This window comes from Lepidochelys kempii, chromosome 2 (assembly GCF_965140285.1).
Source record: "Lepidochelys kempii isolate rLepKem1 chromosome 2, rLepKem1.hap1, whole genome shotgun sequence".
Classification (NCBI taxonomy): domain Eukaryota; kingdom Metazoa; phylum Chordata; order Testudines; family Cheloniidae; genus Lepidochelys; species Lepidochelys kempii.
Window position 1 is genome coordinate 138245122 of NC_136381.1, and position 24010 is coordinate 138269131.

The 24010-nt window shown below is 39.2% G+C and overlaps 1 protein-coding gene across 7 annotated transcripts in view; it reads right to left on the reverse strand.

Annotated features, from left to right (window-relative positions):
* Positions 1–24010, reverse strand: part of TRIO (trio Rho guanine nucleotide exchange factor) — a 403258-nt gene that overhangs the window by 66941 nt on the left and 312307 nt on the right. The window lies entirely within an intron of this gene.

The following is a 24010-nucleotide window of genomic DNA, read 5'->3' on the forward strand; positions in this document are numbered from 1 at the left end:
GGAAAACAAATATATGATCTGCCAAATGTGTACTGAACATGTGGTCTGGATTTCAGGAGAAGATTGAATGAATGTGGATCCACTGTAGTCTCTCTCTACTCAGAATGCCTATAAGAAAGTTATACCCTGCGAAAAAAGCTCTCTACTGATATCACTGGTGGAATCAAGAGAACATGTGACAAAAAGAAATAGTATGCAGATCTATATTGAAATCAACAAGAATTAAAGGTTGACAATGCAAGAGGCACCTCCAAAGTTGCATCTCATCTTTGCCAGAGGATCAATATACTCTCTATGGACAAAAATCACTACTTACACAGTTTCTTCCCAATTAGAAGTTCAGTGGAGAAGCTTACCGTCCATTCCTGGCATACTATCCACATGATCTAAGATGTAACTCCGAGTCCACACTTACACCATTTTGCACACCAAAAATAAAAATCTTAACACTGATTATTCTTGAGTGTTACCGCTCAGCACCCAGATACAGCAATAAACCAGGCTGTTGAAAATCCCTAGAAATTCTTCCTGAATGATTCACCAGAGTATGAAAGCAAGAACATACTAAGTAATACAGATAATTTTGATCCAGTGAGAGAGGACAAAGATTGGTGACATACTGAATAAACACCCAGCGAAGAAGAGGAAACAGATGATATAAGTAGGGCCCTACGAAATTTATGGCCATGAAAAATACATCACGGACCATGAAATCTGGTCTCTCCCTGTGAAATCTGCTCTTTTGCGTGCTTTTACTTTATACTATACAGATTTCACAGAGGAGACCAGCATTTCTCAAATTGGGGGTCCTAACCCAAAAGAAAGTTGCAGGGGGGTGGCAAGGTTATTTTAGGGGAGGGTCACGCCACCCTTACTTCTGTGCTGCCTTCAGAGCTGGGCAGCCAGAGAGCGGCAGCTGATGGCCGGGCCCCCAGCCCTGAAGGCAGAGCCACCACCAGCAGCAGTGCAGAAGTAAGTGTGATAATACCATACTGTGCCACCCTTACTTCTTTGCTGCTGCCGTCAGAGATAGGTGGCCGGAGAGTGGCAGCTGCTGACTGAGAGCCCAACTCTACAGGCAACAGCGCAGAAGTAAGGGTGGCAATACCATCCCATCCCATCCTTCCTTCTGCGCTGCTGCTGGACTGGCGGTGGCTCTGCCTTCAGAGCTGGGGCCCCAGCCAGCAGCCGCCGTTCCCCAGCTGCCCAGCTCTGAAGACAGCAGCGCCGCACGCAGCAGTGCAGAAGTAAGGTTGGCAGTACTGCAGCCCCCCCTACAATAACATTGTTACCCCCCCCCACCAATTCCTTTTTGGGCCAGGATCTCTACAATTACAACACCCTGAAATTTCAGATTTAAATAGGTGAAATCATGAAATTTATGATTTTTAAAAATCCTATGACCATGAAATGGACTATGAATTTGGAAGGGTCCTAGTCATAAGTCAAATAATATTTTGTCTCTAGTTAGGTCACTAAACCGATATTTGCTGGTGATGTACAAATGATGACAATTTTAACGATGATGGCTTTAAGCTAATTTACAATGAAGAGAATTTATGCAAGTCAGAACAAAAGGCATGCTTGTAGCTGCAAGCAATAAAAAACTGATAATATTCTGCAAATCAATGGGGCGGCGTGCCTCTGGGCCCCTGGAAGGGGCGGGGCTGGGGCCAGATTCCCCCAGCCAGCCCTTCAGCACTGCCTGGGGCTCCGGCGGTGATTTAAAGGGCCCGGGGCTACAGCCACTGCTGGGAGCCCTGGGCCCTTTTAAATCACCGGGGCCCCAGGGCAGCTGCCACCTTTACCCCCTCCGTCCCCCATCAGCGGCCCTGCCGGTATGGTCGGCTGTGTACCAGCAGCCACTTTCTTACCGGTACGCTGTGCCATACAGTACCAGCTTATTTCACCTCTGTCTATGTTGATAAATAGTGGTCAGAGTCCATCCGAAACCTGTACTGGATATAGGATAGAGTACAATACAATATGCAATGCAAGTCATTTTCAGTTTCAGGTGAACCTAAGCATGCACACTAATTCAACGCTATTTTAAAATTATTTTCTTCCTGATCACTTTTATTAAAACCAGAATTATTTAGTAAGACAACTATTGACTGTTTTAAGCAACAGCTGTGTAAACACTCTGACCTTGGGACAGGAACATTGCCTTGAACTTGAAACAATGTTCTCATACTGTTTGGTTCCAAGGCTATCACAATAACTTTGGTAATTTTTTCTTTTCAAATACTCCTCTTCTGCTGTAGGTAGTTAGGACAAGTTGGAAAGAAGATGAATCCACTAAATAAATGAGCTAAACTGGTCCTTCATAATGACCAGTCATTATGAAAAAGATTTAATTTTTATCACAGTTCTTGCCAAATCCAACGTTATAAAATAAACTTACCAACATTTCTAAAAATAACATCCCAGAAAAGCATACCTTTTATATAGGAGCATTAAAATGTGTACTTTCCCACTCCACTATGGGTACTCGCCCAAAAACAGTCTAGCTGGTTTATTGTGGGTAATGACAAACTAGTCCCCTTTCCCCACAATAGCTGCATTAGTAATTGCAGATTTAAACAACAATTAAAAGTAATTTAGTTTCAATAATTTCTATCTTCACATCAAAGCGTAATCTGAACAATGAGAAACAAATATGCATTACTGTCAGTACAGGCAAATTATTCCACCAACTATTTTTAATAGTGCTTTCTAGACAAGGTCAAGTACCACCTTTCAGTAAATCTGCAAGGCAGAATTATGAGAACAACAGATTTTCAGAATATAGTATCTGAATAAAAGGAAGAGACTGTGCGAAAGGAGTAAATAACCAGAGTAGAATGATTCTGACCGAATTAGAATCAACGTGTCCACTGACCTACTGTGGTGGGAAATCACACTGCTTTATATTGCCAATACATAAAAGAACAAAATATCCTGTAATTTATTACTGAAAGAGCAGTCAGTTTACACCTTTGCATAATTACAACATGTAAAACTGAACTTCCATTGCAAATTGAAACCAGAACCTTTGATCGCCACATGTATGGTCTTCCAGCAGGGTATCTTTACTGCTGGTCCTATTTGGTATGAAAAAGCCCACGTCTCAAAATTAAATGCTACATTTTGCTGTATGACTCATTTTCTGCAGTTGTATCTCATGAATAGCTCAAAGCAAAGTCCATGTTCTGAGGAAAAATCCCCTGCATCTTTCTTCACTGAATCATTTCCCGACCCCTCCTTACTGCTAATAACTAGTAAGTGACCGCAAAGAAATAATGAGAAAGGAGGAGAGGGTGGGGGGGAGAGAACCGTCTGGAGATATTCCAGACAAAGAAAGCAAGAAAAAAGGGAAACAAAGAAAAGGGAGTGAAAAAGAGCAACACCATTTTTCTCAAACTCTGACTAACTGTAAAAATCCTTTAATTAGCAGCATGCACGATAAATTCACATCAACACTGGCTGTGTTATGGTAAGCAGCATGAGAGGGTGAAATGACATTCACTTTTTTAAAGCAACTGAGTTATTCAGGAACCAGAAATGCATTTTTCTTCTTTGTGAGGAAGAAAGGGGATAGGGAATGAACACATGTCCATTCCTTTTTGGATTCTTAATAAATAATAAAAGATAGTAGATGGTAATTTTTTCATTAACCAAGACCCCCGGCTCCTCATTGCAGCAATGTGTGCTCCCCAAGAGCTGTACTGACCTCTGCCAAAAGGTTCCTGTTAGAGCAACCTATAACACTTGGATGATATAGGCCCGATCTTGCGAGGCACTATGCATCATTTGTAAAGGGTTTACCATCACTAACTTCCATTTAAGTCAACTTGCTGGAGAGATGAGTAGTCGTCTCAGCATTTGGCACTAGGAGACAGAAGCTACCAGAAGCTACAAACAACTGAAATACACTTTAGTTCAAATACCTGTTAGTTCTTAGCAACACATGAAAAGCCATCATAAGAAAAAGGGTTTTTTTCCGCTCAAGCATTGTTATGTATGACTTCTTTTCAAGACCGTGTGCATACACAAATGAGAACAAAAACGCAGATATCAAGTAAAGCTTCCTACAGACAGTAAGGAGGAGCATTCATATTTTCTCTCACTCCGCCACCTTTATTTTACTATTGAACATAGTAATTACCACTAAAAATTGCAAATATTGAAATTATGCTTTGTATCCAGATCACAGATATTACAAAACCTCCTACTCATGAGTGAATTTGGTCAGAGCAGATGGATTATGCTGCCCTTCCTAACCCCAGTAACAGGAAAAGGAAACAGGTCAAGCCTGGATGGACAAATTCCATGGATCATTACACCACTATGTAGTCAAACATTCAACAGTCTTTATGAACCCACTATTCACTCCAAGGCCTAACAATGAGCACCTGGAAAAAAAAATTCAGAATGAAAGGTCATAATTTGTGCTTCTCTTGCAAACTGGCAATACAGTTTAAACAGACACACCAGAAAACACTAAACCTAATGAAGAAATCTAGTATACACAGTATTGAATAAAAAGCTAGTGCATTCTGCCTTGCTTTGCAACTTAATATGCTCAATTTGAACTTAGTCGGCTTGTCACTGATCCTCAACTGCTATACAATGGTATAGCCTGCAAAATGCTTAACTGTAGGTATTCCTTTTAGACAAAAACTGTGTTTTGTCTTCAAAATGACAGAGAAGGGGACTAGCTCAGGTTGGCTTTTCTATTGCTGGCAATAGCCTAAAATGCAGTCCCTATTGTGCAAGTATTACCAGCATCGTTTTTTGTTTTCATAATTCTTATGAAGCCTTCTTGGTATCAGCTGTCTGTAATATCTGTAAAATGATGCATTTGTGACATACAGCAATCGTCTTCTCAACAAAAGAACAAACAGCATGCACTAGGAAAATTATTATTTTCCTTATTATGGAGTTGCTGTTGTCAGTCCTGGCTTCAGACTCCAACAAAGTCTACGCTATAAATCCAATTTCACCCTCTCCCCACGCAGAAATATAAAGAAACACCAAACTCAAAATTGGTAGCTTAGTCAGGTGGCTTAAGAAGAATATTTTAAACTAATTTTAAGTTTAAAATATGGATTCCTAAACTGACAAGGTAATATTTACAGGTGTTCACATTCTAACTAAGCTGATTGTAGTTGGTGGGGTTTTTTATCTGCAGCCCAGGGTGAGTCACCAGCCTCCAGGGAGTGGGAATTAAACATTCTAAAGCTCATGGGGGGGAGTGGTATAGGTAGAGAAGAATTAAAACAGTTTCCTAATGTTCACACAGAAAGGCCCACACACCTTCAAAGACCCATGGGAGGAGGCGGTACAACAAGCGTTTTTAAGGGTTATATGAAGTTGGGACTCATCGACTGCCAAATGAGCATGAATTTCCTATCTCTGATGATTTGCATTAACTATAAAGATTCTTACGCTTAATTTACTGATGTAAGCTTTCAACCTCAACTCAACCTTTCTGAATTTTGTGTGTCTAGGAATCCAAAAAAAAATCCCAAGAGAGACAAAAGAAAGGAAGGATGCATGGGCCTGCAGAGAATTACCCTCAGACATGTAGTTACATAGCACACAGATGCATGTAATTCTGAGGGGATTTGTGTTGCAGGTTATTTTGACTGAGCTGGACAAGAGCATGCAATGCACATATAATGTTCAACTGTGTTCTAAGAGGCTACACATATTTCAGAACTGGATCAGATCCAAAAATTACACCAAGCCACCAGTACCACTGGTTTCTCCCACTGTATTCTTTGAATCCAGACCTCAGAGAATCTTCTCCTCTCTTGTATGCACTTTCTCAACTATTACACTCTGTAGTCAAACTATCCTGATTTATGGATATATAACTTATTTTAACATTGGCTGTATCTATAAAATGATATGGGTGATCAAACAGGAAATTAAACTTATATATATATGACAAAGCCCTGGCTGGGATGATTTAACTGGGAATTGGTCCTGCTTCGAACAGGGGGTTGGACTATTTGACCTTCTGGGGTCCCTTCCAACCCTGATATTCTATGATTCTATGATATATATATATATGGATCAAATTAAGTGCAACTAGATGACCTGTGCTTTCCACTGTAGATATATGTCATATGAAATATAAAACATCTCTTCCCAGGCAAACTAAAGCCAATTCATCTCCCTCTTAACCCACCACACATATCCCTATGGGTGTAATGCACTTTAAGGTTAGTAACTCATGGGCTTTGCACATTTATTCCCTGGATTTCATTCATCATGCTTTTTTAAATTTCCAAACTGAAATATGGGGTCACATGATCCACTTATGGATTGGAATAAATGTGTCCTGTAATTTCCTCTGGTTAACAGGATAATTGGGAAAAAATCTAATCATTTTAACATTCATTTGCAGGAGTAAGACTCAAATCAATCCTTTTCCTCCCCCTACAGTCAAATCACAGCCAAGTTTGGTTTTCAACCATACTCCTCTTTTTTAGTGCATTTGTATGTTTACAGATATGAGTGTGATCTTTACAAGAATTTATTTCCTGATTGGTTTTTAGTGAGAAATTCCTAAAATCTTCAACATTTTCTAAACTACCCAAAGTTATGGGAACAAAATTAGAGCGTCTAAATATTTGCTGTAGTTTATTTTCCAATGCTTTTCTTGAAATATGTACCTTCTCTGATTTACTGCTTAGTAACGCATCCACTTTCCCCTCATCTTTTACTACAGATTTCAGTCTGACACATATTTGGAAAGAACAACAAAAAGATCACAGTGTTAAGGAAGAACAGTTCATTATCAATTCCATGAAAATTCTCTCTCAAACATTTTAAGGAAGTTACAAACTTCAAGTTCTGAAGAATTCTTAAGACAAACCAGTGTTGTTCAAAATTTCTACTGAGAAAACTGCAGCAATTACTACCCCTAATTTCAATGCTCTGTGTAGCTTGAAAGCTTGTCTCTTTCACCAACAGAATTTGGTACCAAAAAAAGATATCACCTCACCCACTTGTCTTTCTAATATTCTGGGACCAATACAGCTACAACAACAAACAACAAAAAAAAACCCACTGGCAGTTGTAAATTTGTGGCAGCTAAAAACTCTCAAAACAACATCTTGCTGTTGCTACTCTCACTGACACCATTACTATTAAGTGACAGTGGATCATGCAAGCAGTTCTGTTCTTGTATTAGGAAAGGGTATAGGAGCTGCTCATGAAAATGCACTATACAGACAGACATCAATTTACAACCAGGAAAACTGCACATGGAAATAACATTACTTTGAAAAGTAACATATCAGAGCACGCAGAGTCACCATTTGCAAACACGACTTTTCATATACAAACAACAGACTTTTCAATCTCAACTCACAGATGGATGTAAAATGTCTTATTAGTGTAGTTTATTACACTCAGCATTTCAAAAAAAATGTGTTCTTTATGAAGACACCTTGGAAGCAACACACATGGTATGCTGCACAGCAGACGCCTACAGTAACAAAAACTCAGCAGAGGATGGATACAAAGCAGCACATATCAAGGCGATGAAGCGCTCAGTGTTTCGGGGGAAAGCAGCATCCTGCCAAGTGAATTAGTGGCCCTATCTAGCTAACTGGAGAAGGCATGGCATGAATGTTAGCTGCACAGAAATTTGCTGGCTGTTTCTGACTTGAGAGAGGAGGAGGGAAAAGCAGGGTAGTTTAAAGTACTTTTTTATTTATTTTTAAGTCTAAAAGTTTGAATAATCATCGTCACTGGAAGTCTAACAGCTCTGGCACCACAGACTATTAAGGAAGATACTGAGAATGTGATTTTGTGTGACAAGTACAGTAGCTAGACTGCCAGCACTTGGCCCCTTTGCCACACATCAGAGCAGTAACTAAAGAGCAGATGCCCACTTTTCCCATCTTTCAGTGAGCCATGTCCTACTGACATGCCACTTTGTCTTCAGATGCCCACAGCAGGTTTAAACTTCTTGTTCCTCCTACCTGCAGTTTTACTGTGTTTCTTTTATGTTTTTCCTCTTAGTTCAACACACAAAACCAGCAAGGCTACAATCAACTGGTGCTGCATAGCAGAGCACATCTCCTTTCCTCTTGCTGCCCACTGCTAGTGTGCCTGCTGATAGCAAGCAGGAAAGCCAGTATATGAACCACCACAAAACTACCTGAATTTGTAGCGTAACCATCCCAGTGACCACATAGGTTGCTGCATTTGAGACACACCTGTGTTTTACCTTGAAAAATTTCAGATGTTTTGCATGAAAGTCTACTCTATTTTTGAAGCTGCAGTGATCACAATATAGTCAGAATAGCAGAGACAAGTATAATTTTCCTGGTACAAGCATGATTTCTCCCCCATCCTAACTTAAGCAGTGTCCCCTTACAGCCTACCCTGACTCTCCTTGCACTCATTCCCCCAATCACCAATTAAATGGCATCTCTTCCTGGGTAACATTGGATTAACTTTCACCATCAATGATAAATTCCCAAACCATTTGAAACAGTCTAACTGGTCTGTTGCTTCCACATTATCTCCCAACAGCTCTTCACCTGAACTGTTACCACTCAGTAATTTTAAATTCAACAGTGACAATTCATACAGATGAGAAAATCAAGGCTCCCTCAGCCAAGCCGCAGCACTCTGACAAGATTGCTGCTAAACATTTCAGATTAATTGCTACCAGGTGACAGCGTGTATATAACACAGGCAATGCTTCTCATTGCTACAGTTCCATTTTATAAAAATAACATCAATTGAAATTCACTTTAACCTTCTGCAAAAGCCTCCCATACAGTTCCCCTGCAATTTTTACAGGGTTCACACAGACTAATTTCATTTACACTCCCTCTTGGTTACACAGCCACTCACTAGTATACTCCACACCTCGACTTATTTTGAGAGTGGGGAAAAAAGACAGACTGCAACACCCATGATTTGGAAATATCTCATAAACTACCTATCTGCTTTATGTGTTTTTGTACCTAAGTCCAGGATCCAGTATTTACAGTTGCCAGACTGCCCGTTGCCGCAGTAGGTCGGGTTTAGAGAGTGAAGAGAATCCAGAGTATCTATCTGCTTAACCCCGTTTGGCATGGTAAGCAGTTAGTTGTTCCGAGACCTCTGGTTCAAAAACACCTACTTGCCTGCCCTTACACACTCTGCTGAAGATGGTTACACAAACCATATAAAACAAAGAAACAAAAACAAACAAAAAAAATCAAAGTAATCAGATTTAGGAAGCTCTGTTAGCTTTCATCTGTTTTAGCCCCATTGCACTATCTTCAGAGCAGCTACTCTCTCTTCCTGGGGATGCTCTCCTCTGACTCACTTCTGAGCAGTACTCCAGATTTTAGCTTCACATGTGGGAATAGCCAGATGCAGTGGATTACACTCTACCGTAACTACCCTAATTGAAGCTCATGCAAAGCTTGGAAAATACCATAAACCAGATAATTTTTGTTTTCTCTCTGAGAAAGGGTCTACCTTATTATGTGAGTAAAACTTAGTGTTTGGAACACAGAATCACACTAGAGAGCCTGAAATTTTTTAGCAGAGCTCAGTTTTGTTTTCTTCCTGTTTTAGAGATTTTACACACACAAATTCTCATCAAATACATGATGAGTGCATGTATCTCCTAGTCATCCTTATTGCGTAAAGTAAAGAACTAGGTTTCCTCGTCTTCTAAATGAGGTTTGGTTAAAAGTCTATTTCACAGCTACGCATTTTAAGTCAATATTCTGCAGGATGAAATTATATCTTAAGTTCAGTACATTGTTCACTGAACTATACCTTTGGGTGTATTTTCTCCAACCTATGCATTTCCCTCTCAATACATCACACTAACACTTACCTGTATTCTTTCCCATGTCTGTCCATTATTACTGTTTATTATTTTCACAGTGCTAAGGATTTCCCAGGCACGACACAGTGCAAACAGGAAAACTTGGTCCTTACCCGGAAATCTTACGATCTAATTTTAGATGGGATGCAAATGAGAGAAACAGCAGCAGGCAGGGTATGTGGTTGAGAAGGCTAAGGAGTAAAGCTATTATCAGTCACTGAGTGGGTATGTAAACATCTCTCTGCCTCAAGTGAGTCATTAATTTATCGTGAAAACATCAGTTCAATTCTTACTTCACAGCATCATAACATAAATTAGCCTTCAGGAGAGACTCAACAAGTGGTGCCGAAAAAGGTACAGATGACAGACAATGATGAGATGACGGACAATGATGCTGGCACTGGGGGAGTGAAGGGGCAAGGGTGTGATGTGATGAAATAACAGGTAACATATAGAAACAGATGTACATTTATGAAGGGCCCTGAAGACAGCGACAATGGGCTTACCATCAGCACTTAACACTGCTTTTACACATATCTACTAACATGATTTTAATATTAAGCAGCTTCATGCACCAGGTTTAAAAATCAGTCTCTTTTCCCTTCTATTTTTATTTGTTTTAAAGATATCTGCTGAAATCTTAAAATAGTGTTCCCCCCCTTCTTAGACTCCTTATAGTCATTACAGTACTTCAGCCCTGAAATCCCTCCTCTCATCCAAGGTGAATTCCACTGAATAATACTGAGTTCCTGGGGGAGTGGGGGGGATCTTTTTGCAGAACAGGTGCAATTTTAGAGCTTCAGGACTGTATGAATCTCACTAGCAGAATGAGATTTACACTACTGTATTATGTATTAACTGTTATAGGTCTGCTATTTATTCTATATTTCCTAAGATATTAGCAAGGAAAAGGTTAACAACTTATTCCTACATCTCCTCCCCCAACAGTTTCCAAAAAAACACAAACTTCATACACACTAAAGGAAAGATTCTTTGGAGACTAGAAGAAAGCCCTCAACTATTCTTTTTTGTAATGTACATACAGGAATACTCAAGTGAGATTTGGGGAGCAAGTTGATGGGTTTATTAGCACTGCTATGAAATAATGTAGCCTCAAGCTGGAAGTGAATTTTTGGTGCAGACATGCTTCAAAATTCTTATGTCCAGAGCTGTCACATGCAGTATGCAACTTTAATTGGAAACAGCTTTACTTTTTATTGGCAACAGTGCATTCACACAAAGCCACTTAGAAATCTGTACAAACCACATCATTTGCAGTTTCCCATTGCAACACTTTTTTTTTTTTTTTTTTAGTTTTTTGCTTTGGTCCATTCTCAAAATGAAAGTCTGAGCAGTAAATTGAAAAGATAAAATGAGCCTGTGAAGCACAAGCCAAAAGATATGAAGCAAATCAATATGAGTAAGAGGAAGGGAGCAAGGAAACAAGAATAGACTGTTTATGTCCCCAAGGCTTAAAATGGCATTACGAAAAAAACAAATGTTCTACAATCATACACAGTGGACCATAACTTGTCCCATCCAGTCTCAGTGATTTCATGAGACTATAGTTGTCAGCAGAATCTAGCTCTAAAGGACCCCAATACAGATACTGAAAAAGGGCAACAATTTATAAATTATGTTCAATTAGGAAATACAGAGAGAGTCATATAGCTGCTTGTAACATCCTTTCTGGGATGGAACATTCTTTTACGTCTACTGTAAGAATAATTTTCCTATCGTAGATTTAGCCAACAAGATGTTATCCACGACTTAAAACATAGCAGCACAATTATATGAACATTTGTTGGCCAGAATTTAAAGTAATTTTTATCTTAATTTAGCTTTAAAAAAATTCAGAGAAGTTAAAAAAACCTAATTCTCCTCAACTCCTAAATGACCAAATGAGCACCATTACTTTTATTTCATGTTTTATTTGTTTTTTATATTGATTATTTTATATATTTTCATTGGGAGTGAGGCTGGGGCACAGATCTCGTGAGGAGCCAGGGTGTGTGTCGGGAGTACTGGGTCTTAGCTGGCAAAGAGTTTGGGACAAGGAGCCAGGGGAACACTGAAACTTGGAAGGAACTGGACTGTGAGCCAGTGTGGATGGGGTTGACTGAAGACCAAGAGTGGGTGGGAAGGGAAGACACAGATTGCTTGATGACCTGGGAAGGTTGGGGAACCGAGACTGGCTGAGCATGGAGACTGGGACTGGGTAGGTCAAGAAAACGGGACTGGGATGAGGAACTGTGAAAGAGAGAGGATGGGGACAGGGACCGGTTGGAGGGGACAGGGACCGGTTGGAAGGGACAGGATAGAAGGGGGTCAATAATATTACTCCCCCATCTCACCGAGGTGTTGTGGAAACAAGTATGTCATTAATGTTTGTGAAGCGCTCTGATAATACAGTGATGAGTTCCACAGAAACGGAAAATTAATAACTCTGTCTTAAGAGCACGGTTTGAATAGTATGGAGTACAAAAGGTCTGGGGCTACACAACGAACAATCAGGAGAAAGCAAAATACTGAACTGCACAGGTAATTTTAATGTTGGCATTTCCTAACTTCTGATTACCAAAACTTTGCAATCTTAATAATGTTCTTAATGTAGAGTGAGTGAGTGACTATGTGTGAGAGAGAAATATTTACATCAATTTTGCAGAGAGATTTAAATCAAATGTGGGTTTAATCCCTTGTAAGTATCCCTTCATCAGCAAAGCCACTTGGGGCCAGATTTTGACACCTCAGTACCTTACTAAGTGAATAGTTCTGTTTACCATAATGGGACTGGCATGGAGCAATGTACTGTTTATTGTGAATAAGGATGAAAGTATTCAGCCTTTTTAAAAAAGCCACCCTGAAGTAAAAGACAATAGTAGGAGTTGAATTGATTTTGTTTCATATTCTCATACTTCTAGTTTAACAAAAACATCACCCCAATCTGCAAAACACATTAACAAATTTCACTCCAGCATAACCCATGTAAAACACATTACAATGTGCATCAACTGCTCAAAAGCCAAGGCATAGGGGTTAATCAGAATTCTGAAAGATCTTTAATGACATTTTTAGAATAACCTATTTAAGTTGAGCATAAGCTTTTGTGAGCTACAGCTCACCTCATCGGATGCATTCAGTGGAAAATACAGTGGGGAGATTTATATACATAGAGAACATGAACATGAAACAATGGGTGTTACCATACACACTGTAACCAGAGTGATCACTTAAGGTGAGCTATTACCCGCCCCCACCCCCCACCACCACCGTTCCTCAGACGTTCTTGTCAACTGCTGGAAATGGCCCACCTGGATTATCACTACAAAAGGTCTGCCCTCCCCCTGGCTCTCCTGCTGGTAATAGCTCACCTTAAGTGATCACTCTGGTTACAGTGTGTATGGTAACACCCATTGTTTCATGTTCTCTGTGTATATAAATCTCCCCACTGTATTTTCCACTGAATGCATCCGACGAAGTGAGCTGTAGCTCATGAAAGCTTATGCTCGAATAAACTGGTTAGTCTCTGAGGTGCCACAAGTCCTCCTGTTCTTTTGGCGAATACAGACTAACACGGCTGCAACTCTGAAACCTATTTAAGTTGTACCACAACTTCAAAAATGTTTTTACTGAACATCCATCCTTCTCCCTTTATTTCTGTATACTGAATAATTGATGAGACTCTTTAGGACTGTTTAAAAAAAACCTCTTCCAAAGTCAATGAAACATTCAAGCAACACCAGATGAACAGTCTGCATTTATGGAACTTTCCCACGTGTCTCATACATTCAATTCACAGAGTACTTCATACATTTAGAAGTTATCACTACAAATTATTAATAGGATTCCCATTAATCTGAAATGCAAATGTGCTAGTTCATTTTTACCTGCTAGAAACTAGGTATTTATTTTAAGTTACACTAAGGGTGAATTATTTAGTTTTTCAGGCATCTAAATGCCATGTTTTGAAGATTTTTTTTTAAAGCTATCTTATAAAGGCAAATACTTTCCTTATTTCAGTGTTTAACCTTCAGAATTCTGATCCATGTTTTGGCATGAGGGAGAGGATAAATATTTAGAATTGCGCAATATCGTCCTGGACAGAAGACCACCCAGGCCTAAAAGCTAAAGTTCAGAAATATAAAGCTGTAACTATTAAACTCTTGGATAAAATCTAATGTTACACAGACTAGTCGGAATTGTATTTACAATATGCATTTCACATTAAAGAAACAAACAGTGCTTGCTTATGAACCCACATAATTCATTCTTTGTTGCCAGCACTGCTAATTCAGACTCTCCTCTCTACATCCTCCCCAAAATACCACAACCTAACGAGGAAACCAAGAGTACTTCAATAAATAAATTTAAGGTGGAGACTTTGAGGGTAACTTTAACATTACATTAAAATAGAAATTGTGAAAGGAGTCTAATTTTTGCTTTTCCTCTTTGTAGAATGTGTCTACAGTTTCAGTACTTCCAGCACAGCTGCACCCACTAGGATCTGGTTTCTAATGTTCCATACACAAAGATAGCCCTGTTCACAGAACTCCTCTCTGCTCTTCTACCCCACAGATAACACTATGCAGACCGCAAGAGCGGAATGATTAGAACACTGCTTCTTTCGAAATGTATTCAGCACATTATTTCCTGTTCCTTCCTAGCGGGACTGCCAGCTGAAAAGCACCTTTTGTTGGGTAAAATCAGAAGCTGCATTTTGGGGGTAATGGTGTGAACATCGCCTCTTTGGGGTGTCCATTAACATTTCCATCTTTCAACATACTAGGACTATTTCCACAAAAAGTCAAACATGCATCATCGCCCCTCTCTCTTTTTTTAAAATTGGCTCAAAATGGGAAACCATGTTAAACTGAAAACTGATGGAAGGGAATTTTTTTGTTTGGTTCTCAAAAACCGCTCCTAGCCAGACAATTCATAAGTTTCCTTTAAACTTCTATTTGTCCTATGAAATGAGAATTTTCCAATAACTAAACTGTGAAGAACTGCCACCAAGTCACTCAGCTACTAAGACTCTAACCAGAAATATTAAAGCTTGAGAACAATTAATCTCATCCAGGTCATGGACTTGATGACTAACTCAGTCTCTTCCATCACTATGATCATATAAGGTATGCCAGAGGTGTGGCAAATGTCTGCCATTATACAGGCATAATCACGAAAGCACAGACCTTCGCAAACTTTCTCTCAACACCATCTTCATCATATTAATAATTTATTTTCTGACTAATTTAGATTTTAAAGGCGGTCAGAGAAATACTGAATGCTTCAATGTCCCTGTCTTGCATTTATCTGGATAAGATTTGGGAAAACTCTGACTCCTAAGCTCAGTCACCACTGCAGAATGCCAATTCAGCTTGAAGGATTCCAGTCACTGTCAGCAAAACCACAACAAAACCAGCATCAGATAATTCAAACACTGAAACTCTCTTGGATGACTGCAAGCAATGCTATTCCTCATACAGAGATTACTTAACAAGGGGGAAGGAAACAGTCTCCTTTCTCCATGGGAGAGCGCCAAAAAAAGCAGTTGTTCACAGTGAGGAATATTTTGCGCTCCTAATGAAGTGCTGAATACTAATTTTACCATTAGTCGATGTTGCATCCGATGAAGTGGGCTGTAGCTCACGAAAGCTTATGCTCAAATAAATTGGTTAGTCTCCAAGGTGCCACAAGTACTCCTTTTGTTTTTGTCTGTTATCCAAAACTTTCGCCATGAACTGTTTTGCTTTTTTAAATAAAATTTTGCAACAAATAAGTTGCTACCTTTTTTTCTTTTAAAGATTTTCATCAAAACTGTTTAAAACAAAAGGAATCAGTGTGCTCAAGAAAACAACTAGATTGAGTATTGACTTTCACTTGTGAATACACTGGTAGAAGTCAAGAGATTTGTAAGGTGATACTGTGGGGCATGATGGTGGTTACATTTTAACTGGAAATACACCTGGCCACTGAGAAAAGAGAAACAGAGAAGCATGTTCACATTCATAAAATGTTTTAAAAAGTGAAAGTATGTTCTGGAGTTACACGCAACCTCTTTAAATGCTTTAGAGGGAAAATGATGTAATTTAAATTGGTAACCAGAGAGTTTTACCCAAACAAAAAAATCACTGACCCTTCAAAATTATTATTTATATTAATAATTATTTAATATTATTTGTGTTATGTATACACATACACACATAGTAACTACTTTCACTTGCTTTTGGTGTGAAATCCACCTGGTAAAGCTGTTGCGTGGCACTGTCTCACACAATTACAGGCAAGAATGGAATAATTCTTCAACCATTTTAAACAGGGCAATTTTTTTTACTGCCTGTGCAATGTAAAGATGTTAGTGTAAATGAGACTCTGACCCCAAGTGTCAATATTGTAAACTTCCACCGTTGATCAAGCAGAGAGAGGAAACAAAGAGATGCTACTGTGCAGATCCTCGGAATGCAGCCTCTTCCAAGTAGCACTTCGTGTCAATATCAGAGTGGGCCAACCTCGGGCTGTCGCCAGGGCCTTTGAGAGCACTATGACCTTGTTTTCAAACTGACTTATGCATAACAGTATGAGACTCACCATGTTTTGCGTGGTGTCCGGTGGCACCTTAAAGACTAACAAATTTATTAGGGCATAAGCTTTCATGGGTTAAAAGCCCACTTCTTCAGATGCAATTTTTTACCCACAAAAGCTTATGCCCAAATAAATTTGTCTTTAAGGTGCCACCGGACTCCTCATTGTTTTTGTGGATACAGACTAACACAGCTATCCCTCTGATACTTAACACCATGTTTATGGGGTGGATAAAGAAAACGTAAGAGGCCTGGGCCTCTCCCACTAACCCACCCAGTAATGTAGTGTGTTTACAGTCTCACTCTCCTGGATACATGGTGTAAACTGGGTTGCACAAGACTCTCCACAGAGCATAAGACTCAAGAACAGGAAAAGGCCAATCAAGCTGTCATTAATGCCCATTTAAAATAAATTAATCACTGAAGGAGGTTAAAAATAAGTCAATAGAGGAGCTAGAGTTTTAGTAAAAAGAAAAGGAGTACTTGTGGCACCTTAGAGACTAACCAATTTATTTGAGCATAAGCTTTCATGAGCTACAGCTCACTTCATCGGATGCATACTGTTTTACTGGCCATCACCAAGACTCAACCAAGGTTTTCATACCTAAATTGGCATAAAAATATGTATTTAAAAAAATTCATTTAATTTACCAACTCCCTTTTCTTGTTTTCATTTCACTTTCCTTTCTTGCTACTGTGTCCAGGTTTATCTAATTCTCAGTCTTGTTTATTGCAAGATCTTCTTTCTCCTCTCTCTTCCAGGATGATTTAATTTTCTAATTTCGCCTCTCATCTGATTCTCTACAGTTTTCTTCTTCCTGTTTAATGAACTGTCGATATTTACTCTGAATTATACTGCACTCCAGTTGGTCAAATTTCTTCCTTCTGTTATTTCCCCACATTTCCTTGCCTGTATTAGTAATGTGTTTTCTTTCTTCATCTCCATCACCACCTTATTCTCTCTACCCATCATATCCCACTGTGTGAGATGGACCTCAACCTCTTCCCTTTCTCATTCCATCTTGTTTCTCCCAATTCTACTTTTCTTTCAAAACTATTACTTCATTCACAGCTCCACCCTATTTTATTCGCTCCATAACCTCTTCTGTGCTCAGTGTTACTGGGGTCCATTCCCTTGTCCTTGGGGTGAGGCCTTACTTCTGTCTCCCCTCTGCGGTAAGAGAGGAAGCTGGCATGAGGCTCCCCTTCTGCCCATAAGGGAGTCACCAAGCAGCTTCTCTGCTGTCCTCCAAGACTGTGGGGGACTAGAAAGGGGAAGAGAATTACTGATGGTAGGAAGTTGCCAAAGGTGCCACTCAGTGCTCTCATTCTGCACGTTTAAGCTGACGGATTTCCATGGGCTAGCATCTCACTATAGGACGAACAACCACCACCACCATACTGACTCAGAACAATGGTCCACCTAGCCAAATATCCTGTCTTCTGACCGTGGCCAGTGCCAGATGCTACAGAAGGAATAAATGGAACAGGGCTATTTCAAGTGACCCATGCTCCGTTGTCCAGTCCCAGCTTCCAGCAGTTGGAAGTTTAGCAGCACCTAGAGCATGAGGATGCATCCCTGACTGTCTTGGCTAATAGTGAAGACCTATCCTTCATCAACGTATGTAATACTTTTTTGAACCCCGGCTGTACTTTTGGCTTTCACAACATCCCATGGCAATGAGTTCCACAGGTTGACTGTGCATTGTGTAAAGATGTACTTCCTTTTGTTTGCTTTAAACCTGCTGCCTATTAATTTCATCAGATGACCCTTAGTTCTTGTTTTATATGGAAGAGTAAATAATATTTCCCTATTCACTTTCTCCATTCATGATTTTATAGGTCTCTATCATAACTCATCTTAGTTGTCTCTTTTCCAAGCTGAATGACTCCTAACACAGTTAGCTTTTCTGACTGCCACTGAACATTGAGCAGACGTTTCCAGAGAACTATCCACAATGACTCAAAATCTCTCTATTGCGTGATAACAGCTAATTTAAACTCCATCATTTTGAATGTATAGCTGGGATATGTTCTACAATGTGCATTACTTTGCGTTTACCAACACTGAATTTCCTCTGCCATTTTGTTGCCAAGACACCCACTTTAGTGAGATCCATTTATAATTCTTTGCAGTCAGCTTTAGACTTAATTATCATCTGTAAAGTTTGAAGAATGATATGAGGGGGAACCACTTTTTGCTCTCCCATTTAGTGCTCTGGGTGCATCACACCACCAAATGTAAAGGTTAGCACAAGGCGGCAGGCAAAGGGAAGCACCAATCCCAAAGGCCAAATTGAGAGAGCACTTCTACAAGAACAAGTAATTGTACTTCCTAACCACCTTCCCCTCACCAAAATTTTATCCCAGACATCACTTTCTTAATTTGACATCTCACAAAGCTCTCCTTCACGAAGAGATCGGTACCTTTTGAATTTGTTATACTTAGCTTTAATTGTATTCCCTAGTACTTTTTTCCATTCAGTATATTTATTACTCTTCACATGCCATTAGCTCTATTTAAATTCCCTATTTATTTCTAGCTTCCACTAAAATTTTAGGATTTTTTAAAAATAATGTTTAGGCAGAGGCACTGGTCTCACAGTGCAGCAAGACAGAAAGCTGACTTTTTATAAATAAAAAACCACTTCCTGATTCATATTTGGCTCTTCCTTGGATTGAACTAGTACATGATACTAAATAAGAAGCACTCCCAATAAGGTGTCCATAATAATCTTGGACAGAAGAGAAATTTTGGCCTTCAGAAAAAGAATAAACTATAATTCATCCACAGTTACTAGGCTATGTAACAGTTATGGCAATTTCCTGCAATATTCTAGACACACTGTACTGAATGAAGTGTAACTATTTTAAGAGTTCATTGTATTAAAAATGCAAACGTTTATGTATCAATGTGGGATTGTATGGAGCTTCTTTAGGAAGAAGACAGGATTAATGCAATCTCTGGGTAGTACTGTGAGCTTTGAAAGACTAGGTTGAGCAATGTGTAGGCACGTATGATGTTTTGGACAATACGTGTGAAGTGGAATTCTTAGGATGTACTTGGGAGGAGGGGATTGCAAACTCCTATATAAGGACTCAGCCTTTGACGCTTTATCCTCAGGGGAACATCTTTTGATCACCTGTTATATGAAGACAGTTCAAAGACAAATTGTATAAAAGAATAACTGACTCATTAATGAGGATTCTTGTTCTGAGTTGAAGCTGTGATGAATTTATAACCACAGGAAAAAAAACCTTGTGCGAGTTGGGGTGATCTCTGGTAAAGTTATTGACGTGTGTAGGTTCTTTTATTGTTTTACTGTTTTCTCTATAATGCTTTTCACCTTAAGAATAAATGTGCTTGCTTAGAAAAAGCTGTGTGGTAGCTTAACTGTGGCAATTGCACTATATAACATCTTCTGGGGAGAAAAGTAAAGCAGGCCAGCTTAGGCTGCCTGACTTTGCTAGGGAGAACACAGTATAGGAAATACTCTTCCGGTAAGGAGGGAGGGTGAGGTGGGTCTCCGCTGAAAAGAGGTGATGGCTCAGGAGCTGGAAGCCTAGAGCGAGTGCCCTCACAACACTGTAACTGGGGAATAAAGGTGCAGTTGTGCTGAACTGACATGTTAATCTTGAATTTGTTGCATTACTTCGATAATGTCTTTTATTCAAGGACTTCAGTGTTGCTATACTGTATTTAGTCTACTGTGTAAGAGCATACTGCAAACTGATTTACAGCCCAAAGACCAGAAGATTTAAAGTGCCTAGGTTACCAGGAGTGACTAAGTTTTATTTCAGACACCTGGGTTCTCCAGGTTTGATCATATCAGAATTACACACAGATTGATAATGCTTTCACCACTTCTAAAAATAAATTGCTGGGACTGCTCTCTACAAAAAGGCCAGAGAGCGAGAGAGAGGGTGCATGTGTGCACTTATACCACATTTCTAAAGATTTTAGGGGTAGTTTCCTTAAGAATAGGAAGGGTCTCTCCAGCCTCATTCATTTATGCAGTTGGTCTCTTCCTTTTGTCCAGTTCACAGCGAAAATCCGACCTCCTGCTTGCTTCTTCCATACTAGACATTATTCACATTAATACATTAATTCAGCAGTTATTGTCAGTGCACCACTACTTCTTGATCATGCCAATAAACCTTGACTGAAAACAGTACTGAAATGAGGACATCGTGTACCAAAGCAGTGAGGTATCACCTAATCAAAAGCTCAATCATATACTGGAAAGCTCAAAGCAGCATGCTTCAGAGGCTATCTGAAACCAAAGCCACCTCTATTTAGCAAGAGCACAAATTCGTCTGTTAAAAAGTGGTAGTATTGTTTAGTTTAAAATGTTATGACATACTGTAGCAGGTTCCGTTTAGTATGAGTGAAAACTGATCAGATAGCCTGTACTGCAAGGGAAGCTGAAAGTGTGTATGTACAAAGGTGAACTAATTTTAACAGCCTCTCTTCTCAGCAAATTTAATTAACGCAGAGTACAGCACCTGGAAAGACTACCACAGAAAGTAATTAATATTCTAGGACTTCTGTCTTCAATGCAATAAACTAAGGACATTTCTCGCAAACAAAACGTGATGGCTACAGCCTATCTGATGTCTGAATCTAGCTGAAAAATGTACAGAAAATTGCCATGAGCAAAGCTAATTACATGCAAAATACTAATTCCCCAGGGAAATCCTAGGCAGCCAGCCAGAATTGCTGGTTTGTACCTTCTATCTCCAAAGCTTCAGCTGTGCAAATACATCTGTTCCGAAGCAGACACTTTTTATACCCCGATTTCCCTTCCAGCTAATATTAAAATAAATAAATAAAAATGGCTGCTGCCTAGTACCCAAAGCATGTTCAAGTGAATGAATACCAAATCCCGCCTGAGCAGTTCTCTCCTCTGCAGGCTGCTCTGTCTCAAATGTAATGCTTTGTTCATTTAACTTCCCACAGGGTAGGAAGATTTCATTATCGCTATTCAAGTTTCAGAAGCCAACTCTTGAACCGCATTTTAATACCCCTGAACAGGGGTAACTTATGAACTGCAGACAGAATTGACCAGTCTCCTGGGTTGAAATGGTGAAACCTAATCCTTCATGATCCAAACATATATTCATTAATGGAGCCATCAATTCTGTTAATTCTGAGAAAATTCAAAATATTAGAGATACATATAATTTGAGAAACAGAAACTAGTAAAAAAATTAATCTGATATTTGATTTGGAAAAAAAATCCACCTCTGCTAGAGAGAGAAAACTATCAGAAATTTAATTTCCGAAGTTTTATTGGGACCTGATAAGATCCAAGATAGCTAATGTAGGATGTGGCAGGAAAAGAGAACTAAAAACACAAATCCTCAGAGATATGGCAGACTGCACTAGAATTTGGCTACATACTCACTTTGACAAATCCACCACTTGACCTCTTGCCCAGGTTTGGAAATTTGGTGTCTCATATTTGTAACTATCCTTCTCTCACATACAATTTTTTGCTATGTCCCATCATATCTGCCTGTGTATTTCACATAAGTTATTTCCTCCTTATTCATTCTACCTCTAAACCCTTGTCCATGCCTTGGTCTTCTGAAGCCTGGGTTACTTTAACCACCTTATCTGTATCTTTCCCCACCTTTCCAGCCTAAATAAAGTGTCACTGATGAAGTCATCTTACTTTCCCATTTTTATTACTTTACACACCCCTCCCTGAATCCCCAGTTTTCACAATTAGAGTCAGGACCCTTCCTCTGCATGATGTCTTGTCGTCTTTGCCCCAAACGTAGCCATTCTTTTTTTCTGTCACCACTGTGAAAGCCCTTGCCCACACCTTGGTCATATTTTACCTTCATTAGATATAATCTATATCCATCCATCCAAGTATTAGACGTGTTCAGATCACAAGCCAGTCTAGGTGTGAAATTCAGGAGTTTTGAGATTCTGGGTGGTACTACTCTATGGACTGAACACAGAAAGTTTTTCTTTGGGGAAAGAAAGGGGAAGAATTGGAAAATGTCGCTCCTTATATTCAGGGAACCCTTGTACAAACAGATTAATCAGTTAGAGTACGATGTAAAGCAAGAGTTAAAACCAAAACTCCTGCAACAGGAAGTTCCACAGCCTGGCAATGACTGACAAGAGACCAACTTCCGATCTGGCAAGTTTTGTCATGGAGTGATGCTGCAGGAGAGAGATAGCTGTTCAAGTAGTTTGGCCTTATCCTGTTTATGGCTCTTCTAAGGACTACAGCCTTACATTGAATGAGGAGCTAATGAGGCATGAGCGCAGACCAATGGGACATGTCATCTGCCTTTTCCACTGTGAACAAGTTGCAGAAACTGCTCAGCTTTTATGATCAGCTTCAGGTATCAATTATGTGGCAATCCAGCCTTGAGTCACTAAACACCCACTATATGAGTTAAATCTCCTTTACTTGCCATGTGCTCCCTGTTCTCACATTTAATAAAAATGTTACCTAAAAACAAGTTTTCTTGTAAGTTCCATTTCCTGCTCAGCATTACAGACATTTTAATATTATAAACTATGAATATGCTTTATTTATAAAAAAAATAATGCCAACAGCTGTGCCTCAGTGCAGAATACTCCCAAATCAATGTTTTGGTCATCTAGCATTTTCTAATATAGGCTGAATAAAATCTGACAGTGTGCTGTGTTTTATTTGACGTAGACTGACCACCACGGGCGTTTAGATTGGCTGCAAGCACTAGGCTTTCCTGAAATGAAACCCTTTTAGCTCTCTAGTTACCATAGAAATCCAGATTTTAGATAGTTAATTGAGAATTAAACCACAACTAACATGATTTTTTTTTTTTTTTTTTACATTTGATGGCAGTGAAATCCCCTTGAGAATATATATAGTTTTTTTTTAAATAAATGACACACAGGAATTAGCTATTTATATTAGAAGAGAAGAGGCTGGCTATGTCCAACTGCTGAAGCCCATTTTAGCTTTCGGACATCCTATAATTTTCCAACTATCATGTAAAGTAGGAAACTTCTGAGACGGTTTTTCAGTGCTTCTTGTAAAGCCATGATTGCAGGAATCTAAGAGCTTTAACAATATGTCTTCATGGATTTCAGAAATATATTCAAAATGAAGTTGTTTCATGCTTCAGTCTGTGTCGTGGTTTTGAAGAGGAAGAAAGTTACTGTGGAACTGAGGAGGATTACCAAAGTAATCCTTTGTTTCTACAAAGATCCAACTGGGGGAAAAAAGAAAATGAAGCGGATTCATTTGAAGAAAATCTCAACCCAGGTAGGCTGGCTATTGAAGTAAATAAAAATACGAAACCTAATACCATAAACATCTGTTGATTCACTCAAACAACACAGAAGCTTTATTATATTACACGGGGAAAAAACTACATTAAAAGAATAGTATGGATTTAAAGTTGAGCATTAATGTGTCAGGAAATACCAGAATGAGCAACTATTCAATATCTTGTTTTATCCTTGTTCAGTGTGTGGCCTGATGACTTATTCACTACCAACTATTTAAACCTTTCTCTGAAGAAAAAATTATTAATATCAAGGGCTTTTCTATGCTGCTTATTACTACAGAATCTGTGCACT